The sequence below is a fragment of the Akebia trifoliata genome, chromosome 3, assembly GCF_017979445.1.
Source record: "Akebia trifoliata isolate Shusen 1 chromosome 3, ASM1797944v1, whole genome shotgun sequence".
Taxonomy (NCBI): Eukaryota; Viridiplantae; Streptophyta; class Magnoliopsida; order Ranunculales; family Lardizabalaceae; genus Akebia; species Akebia trifoliata.
Genome location: NC_141377.1, coordinates 38,095,375 through 38,102,525, shown reverse-complemented (window position 1 = coordinate 38,102,525; position 7,151 = coordinate 38,095,375).

Genomic DNA, 7,151 nt, shown 5'->3' with positions numbered 1-7,151 from the left:
GATCCTTTGTGGCACTATTTCCCAACAACTCAGTCCTCATATACTCGGGATTTAGATCAAATTTGAATCTTGAAAAAAATAATAATTCAAAAAGTACTTTTTTGATGAAATAAAATGTTTAAAAAGGGATGGATAGTGAACTCCTAAATTTAAATGATCAGATGTAACTGCATTAATATAATGATACATCCTCAACAATTTATAATAATTACAATACGAATGGACTGTAGATGATCTACTTCACTACAAATGAGATAATATAACTGTGTATGAGGCTCATCAAAAGCACATAGAGAGTTGACACCAACTTTTGAAATTAACTCGAGAGTTTGGTTATTTAAGAGAGTTGAATTAGAAATCATCATAGTTATTGTGATGATTTTGCAATCACAGGCATTTTGATTATAACTCATATTCTTCTCCTATCGTTCATCTTCACTTAACTTTTATCAATACTTGAATCTATTGATTATAATTTTACGAGTCGTGTTGGAGTGACCTCAAGCTGATCTCATATCACACTTTATGACGTGAAAGTGGATATGAATCATAGATGCTTTTTTACTTGTATCTCGATGAAAAGCATTTATGATAATTCCCATTCACTTTTGAGTCAAGAAGTTCGAGATGAGGTTTAGTTTGAAGTCACTTCAGTCTTATTCTTATCAAAAAAAAAAAAAGTGCTATCCAGAGGTGATGGTTTACAAAAAGTGCTAGCCATTCTTACAAATTGCCCCTAAAATTGAACTAACATAGGGAATTTTGTCAACGAAGTAGGTTCCGAAATATTTCAAAGGACGACAATTCAAAGAATTAAGAGAAAATATGTATTTTTCCGAATCATTTATCACTCCCTCTAAATAATATCAGAGGCAGTTATTAAATGGCGTCGGTTGGATCAATCAATTAGAGTTGGTAACAATCCGCCTCAAATATGATGTAGACATTTCACTAATTTGTGACGGTTTAGAACCGCCACTAAATGTACACTACTTGAATCATTATTAGCACAAAAAGCAAGTGGATGCCCAAAACACAGTCAAAATTCACGTAATCCTTCTCTTATTAAAACGGTATAAAATATGCAACAGAAAAGCTTTCAACATACGAGTCGTGCTGGGGTGGCATTGGATTTATTGCGATTTTTACATTTCTGACATGATCATGCACATTTAAGGTTCTTTACTTTTCAATTATATCAATACTCTTCTTAACAGTTGAGCTCAATTACATCGACCCTTGTTTCTCCGCGATAATGTCACTCTGGCATTAGTGATATGTTTTAGGAGTCGTGCTACACTAACTTCCTACAACACTGCCTTCACTAATGCATGTGGAGAGAATTGTCAGTTTTCCTCTTGTGTACGTCACTCGTATCTCAAGGAAAAGCATCTATGCACACACTGCAATTTTGAAACTCAGTTTAGCATTATTTTTTTAAAATTTTTTTATGGTGTCAATGCCCCTGTCAATTTGCCAAATTGGGTTCCACTTCATGAGAGAGAACAGTGAAATTCACTCTCTTTCTCTGTGCCTTTGAAACATTAAATAAAACAAGTGGTACCAAGGCCAGTTGTTGTGTTTAGAGGGTCACACCATTCCACTAGTTCATTGCCTAGGATTAGGAGGCCATGCCTTAATAATTAACAATAGCGGAGTAGTTAATTTTCTTGGGTTGTGGACCGATAACTCATGGAAAAACATGAAATCTATTCGTCAAGGCTTATTCTCGATGTATTTGTTTCATCCTGACCATTGGATTTCATGTTTTGACTCTCAAGATTTTGTTTTTTCATGAGTAAATGGAACTCAATCCCCCCTAATTTCTTTAATTTTTACTCACAAATCCCCACCACCTCTTGTCTGTAATCTCATAGAAAAACTATCCACTTGTGCTAGTGATCATTCATACTTCTAAGTTAAATTACTCCACATGAGAGACAAATCAACTTGACCTTCATTATGATCTAAAATTAAATTATATAATGTGTCGTGCCAATGATGTTGGGTTTTCTAGTTCTTGTGGTGGTAGGATCCACTGATTTTTAAAGAAAAGCATTCCCAATTAATGTACACGTGAAGTAATGTTTGAATTTTGGTTGGGTAGAGAGAGCAATAAATCATTGTTTTGAAGATCAAACTGATGATTGGGCAATATCAAATTGATTGTACCGTGTTCCAATCCTGGCCCAATTTGGTCAGACCTATTCATATTTATTAAAAACATTAAAATCGCTCATCTAACCTAATTATACAACTGGTCTCGTCCGATTTTAAAGTATTGTAATAAATGGTCACATCTTCCCAAAGATTTCGTAAGATTAGTTATTGGATACACATCCCATGTTTTGGACTTTTGGGGTCTTTCTTTGTACTCATGAATGTATGTGTACTAAGATATTAATTATTTTTTATTTTGACAATGGGATTTCTGGACCATAGGCCTCAATAGCAAGAGTGAGGCAACCTACCTCTTAGAGCACCATATCTTGTCCAAATCCGTTGGATACATTTAATACCCCACAAACCGCACATAATAGATAAACAAAGATAAATCCTTATAGGTGGTCAATGAGGTGGTTTGAAATCAAAATCCCTCCCTTTTTAGGGGGATGCCTTGGTCGCACCAACACTCATTGGTTATTAATTTGGTTTAAAACAAAATGCTTTAGATATACAAGTCATGCCATTTTAGTTTTGGGAAAATGCTTTTTTGTCTGTGTTGGACACTGGGTTGACTTGGCAGTGCATAGAGAACAATTGATTTTCTAACTTGTATCTCGAGGAAATAAATCTATGATTATCGGTGCACTACCAAGTCAACTCAGTGTTGGACCCGATGTCCAACGCAAGAAGTGTAGTACGACTAAAAAAAATACATATGTGGGATATATGATATTTGTTTTGAGACTAATATTGGCTGTAAATTGATTTTCAATGATCTAACAAATACATCAGATCTTTTCTTAATCGGTATCTTAGAAACACCACCTTATAAAATTGGTGACATTAGGTTTACAACCTTGCAAAATGCAAGATTAGACTTATCCCCCTTCGTCGTAAGTCAATGTTGCATTTTCTTAATGATTTAACTATAAAATTTTAATTTTAATTTTTTAAATGCTCTTTAAATACTTAAAAATCAAATCAAAGTTTGGAGAATATCAAAATTTCACACTTAAATCATCAAGAAAGAACAACGTTGACTTACGGTCAAGAGTTGTAAGCCTAATATTGCATTTTATAAGTGGATAAACCTAATATCACCAATTTTAAAGGGGGTTGTTTCTAAAATACCATTTCTTAATTCATTTGACTCATTTGAGTTGACTCAATGAACACACGAGTCAAATATTTTTAAAATTTAAAACATAGTTTGTGACCCATTTTTATAACAATACTTTGGATCAAAGGTCCGGAATCCATCAACAATACTTTTTAAAGTTGGATTGGACTGAGAAATAAGGTTTGGCAGTAAGGGTTGTAATGTGACCGATAATTCCAAATAGGGAAAAAAAAAAAAAATTCTCCCTGGGGATTGGCAGAATTTTTCATCCCTCGAAAGTTCCAAACAAAAACATATATATTTTTTTGTATGGGTTACTTGGACTTGAATCCACGACCTCAAAGTTGTTTTGCAACATGTCAAACCAACTGAACCATGAGTCTAAGCCCCATTGCTATATTTTAGACCCATCGTTTCGTAATTAACTGGTCAAGTAAACATGATTTGAGTAAAAGGTCTGCCATATTTTCTTTTTATAAGTCGTTAGTAGTTAAGTCGTTTTTAAAAAAAAAAAATAACTCTCTCTCTCTCTCTCTCTTGAAGTGGAATGTGAAACATTTATGCACGAATAGGCCTCAGAAAGTATTTTTTTAGTGGGAGCTATCGTACTTGATTTATAATTTGGTCGGATTTCCATCATCCCCTTTCATTAGAGCTGTCATCAGATGGGCCGAGTTGGATCAAAGTCTAGCCCAGCTCTAAACCATATCGGGCTCAAACTGGACAGGCCCAAGCATAGCCCATATGGGCCTACGGAGAGTTTTTTCTATACAAAATTGATTATATCTTTTTTCTCCCACTTGTGTGGCCACATGGATAAAATTTTTGGCAATTCAATCCATTGTTGAGTTAAAAGAGTTGCGCCCTTCGAAACTAAAAATCAGGGAAATTTTGTTATGTATGGGTTAACATTTGAAAAGCGCTTTCAAAGTAAAATTATTGTTTAGCAACCTAAGAACCATTTCCCACTACTACAAGAAGGTGAAAATGGCCACAATCAATAAGCAGCTTTGACCTGCTTTTGGTTTCCGACGTTTGTGGGAATCTGGCGAAAATGTAAATTTATGTGATTTTCGGAAATCAATATAGTAATTAACTTTTTTAATGGCTTAAAATACCCCGTATACAATGGTACTAAGATATTAAATTGACAACCAAAAAGACCAGAATTTCAAACATAATTACCGATATGTCAAAGAAAATATTTCCCAAAAATAAATCTCTCACCATAATTTTCCAACCGAGCTTCAACTACTACGTTTGAGATTCTTGGAAATACAGCCTCACAACAAATCCAAACAAGGCCTTTGTTTGGCAATGTGAAGCCGTAATAAAAAAGAAATCTACTTGATTTGTGTTTCTAAAATTTGATTTGGGCATTTTTTAACATGGGCTTGAAATCTCCCATGGAAACTTGTATTTGAAAAGCCCATGATGTCAATGTTTGAATTCAACGGCTAGAAAGCCCCAACAAGACCTTTTTTGGGTGTAGATATAGTAAAAGGTGGGCCAAACAATGGATCAGTAGTCCTTAAAAAGAAGTTTGTGATGATGGTTTGAATAGGAGAGTAGGAGACATGTTGCAACTATAAGATCTTGAGTTTTGACTTTTGACCAAAGCAATTAAGAACAAGCGTGCCAAAATGCACTTTAGGCCACTATCACCCCAAACTTTCAATCATGAACCCAACAAAGGAAAATAAAGTTGTAGCAACTTATAAGAATCTTTAAAGAGATTAGAAAGACTTTTATCTTATATTGTAATTTCTTTTATATTGATAACTTTTGAAGACCCATGAGAGAAAAAGTGAGGAATCTTAGGTTTAGCTGTTTATTTTGACTAAAAAAACAAGTAAACTTCTGTTTTTTCCCCCTCTTTTTTGCTTTGAAAGGGGAAGGTGCCCTAATGATGCCATAAACAGCTGGTCAATCCAAAGAAAAAAAGAGAGAAAAGGGTCCAACATTTACGTGGTAAGAGAGTGGGTTGAATCGATCTCTTTCAACAATGCAACATATACTCAAATCACGCGAAACAATAGTTAATTTCAGCAATCATGAGATTTGATTAGGTTAATTTTTGAGACATTAGTGATGTGATGTAGAGAGGGTTGATTCAATTTTTTGAAGTAACGTTCAATTAATTTTTCATCCTGATACCTATTCATTTTAGAGTTCAAAGAGCTTTTCTCACTCAAAAAGAAAGAATTACTTGAATAACGAAAAGTAATCCAAAAGGGCATAGAGGCCATTGAAAAATAAATTGATTTTATTTATTTATTAATTTATGTTTTACAATGTTTGATTAAATATTTGGGATATAGATGATTGAGCTCATGAGGCCACATGCACGCTACACTTGGGTAGGGTACTCAATTGAAACATCTCCACTAAAATATGTCCCCTCACCTACACAATCTCCACAACTCAATATTGTTTCACATAATTCAAAAAATATACTTGTAAAAAAAATAATGGTATTTAGTATTACTTCCTAAAAATTTGGTGAATTAATTAGATTACTCTCTTTCTCTCACAGAGAAGGTCAAAGACTAACAATTCTCATATATATTAAAATCCACACCACTATATGATTTTATGTAATATATAATTTGAAGTGTTTTAATGAAAAATATCAAATGTCTTGAATGAATAATGATGACCTCTAGAGAGCTGGATAATGTCATTTACATGTCTTGTGTTGAGTTTTCATATGAACTTATATTTTGATTGAATAGATAAGTGAGGTACGAGGAGTGTAGTTGTAATTTTCACCTAAATCACAGTGATGGTTGTTTAGTGATGATAAAAAAGAGAGATATGCAAGAGAAAATATGGGAAAGGAGTCTAAATTAGCCCTTGATCTTTAGGTTTCTTCAAGTTGTGCTTTCATCCAGTTCTCGTTTTTTTATAAAGATATTGATGGGTTGCCTTCGCAAGTAGCAAACCTTATTGCATCTACTTGTCCCTTTTGATCATAGAGGCCTACTTGGTAAGAAATCAATTTCCATGCTATCCTTTGTAGCATACCATTCAACCAATTAAGTGTATGATTCACATCTTTATACATTGTGACATGAAAATGATGACTCGATACGAATGTAACGCTAAAACATAACAAATTACACCTTTATGTGGTGTGCGTTTTACATAGCTTGACTAGATCGATCCAATTGAAAAAATAGGAAAATGCTGAACTGGCTTCGATGGACATTGTGTTCAACATTGAGATGATCGATGTGGTGGTGCATATAGAATCATAGATTTCTTTATTTGTATCTCAAGAAAATAAATATTTGATTATATGTGCACTGTCACGTCAGTTCAGTATTGAACACAATGTCCAAAGAAGTCAGTGTAGGACGGCTTGGAAAAATATTTAATATGTCGATGACCTGTTAAGTGGACAAATGACAAATTATAACGACTGAACCAAGATTCAAAATAAACCATCTACAATCTCAAAGTTGGTTGAATTCATAGTTCTTGTCTAATTAATGTGAATATCTAATGAAAAGATCAAACTCTATTGAAAGATCTTAAATAGAAGAGCATTTTAATTAAAATAAGTGTACCTAACCAGAAGTAGATAAAAGAACCCTATATTTAAAATAAAATATATATTAAATTTAAATTTAAATTTGAAAAACTAATTACCTCCCCTTCTCCCATTATAATAAGTAAAGATCTTATTGATAAGATAATATAGGGTTGGCATCACAATCATAATTCTGGTGCATCAATGGGCCCACTTATTACATCTCTGCACCATCCATCTTATACAGTGGTAGCGTTTTATGATACTTATTAATTACAATATCAGGTAGTTGTTTATCAGGTAGAATCTACCCCTTAGTAGTCAAAAAGA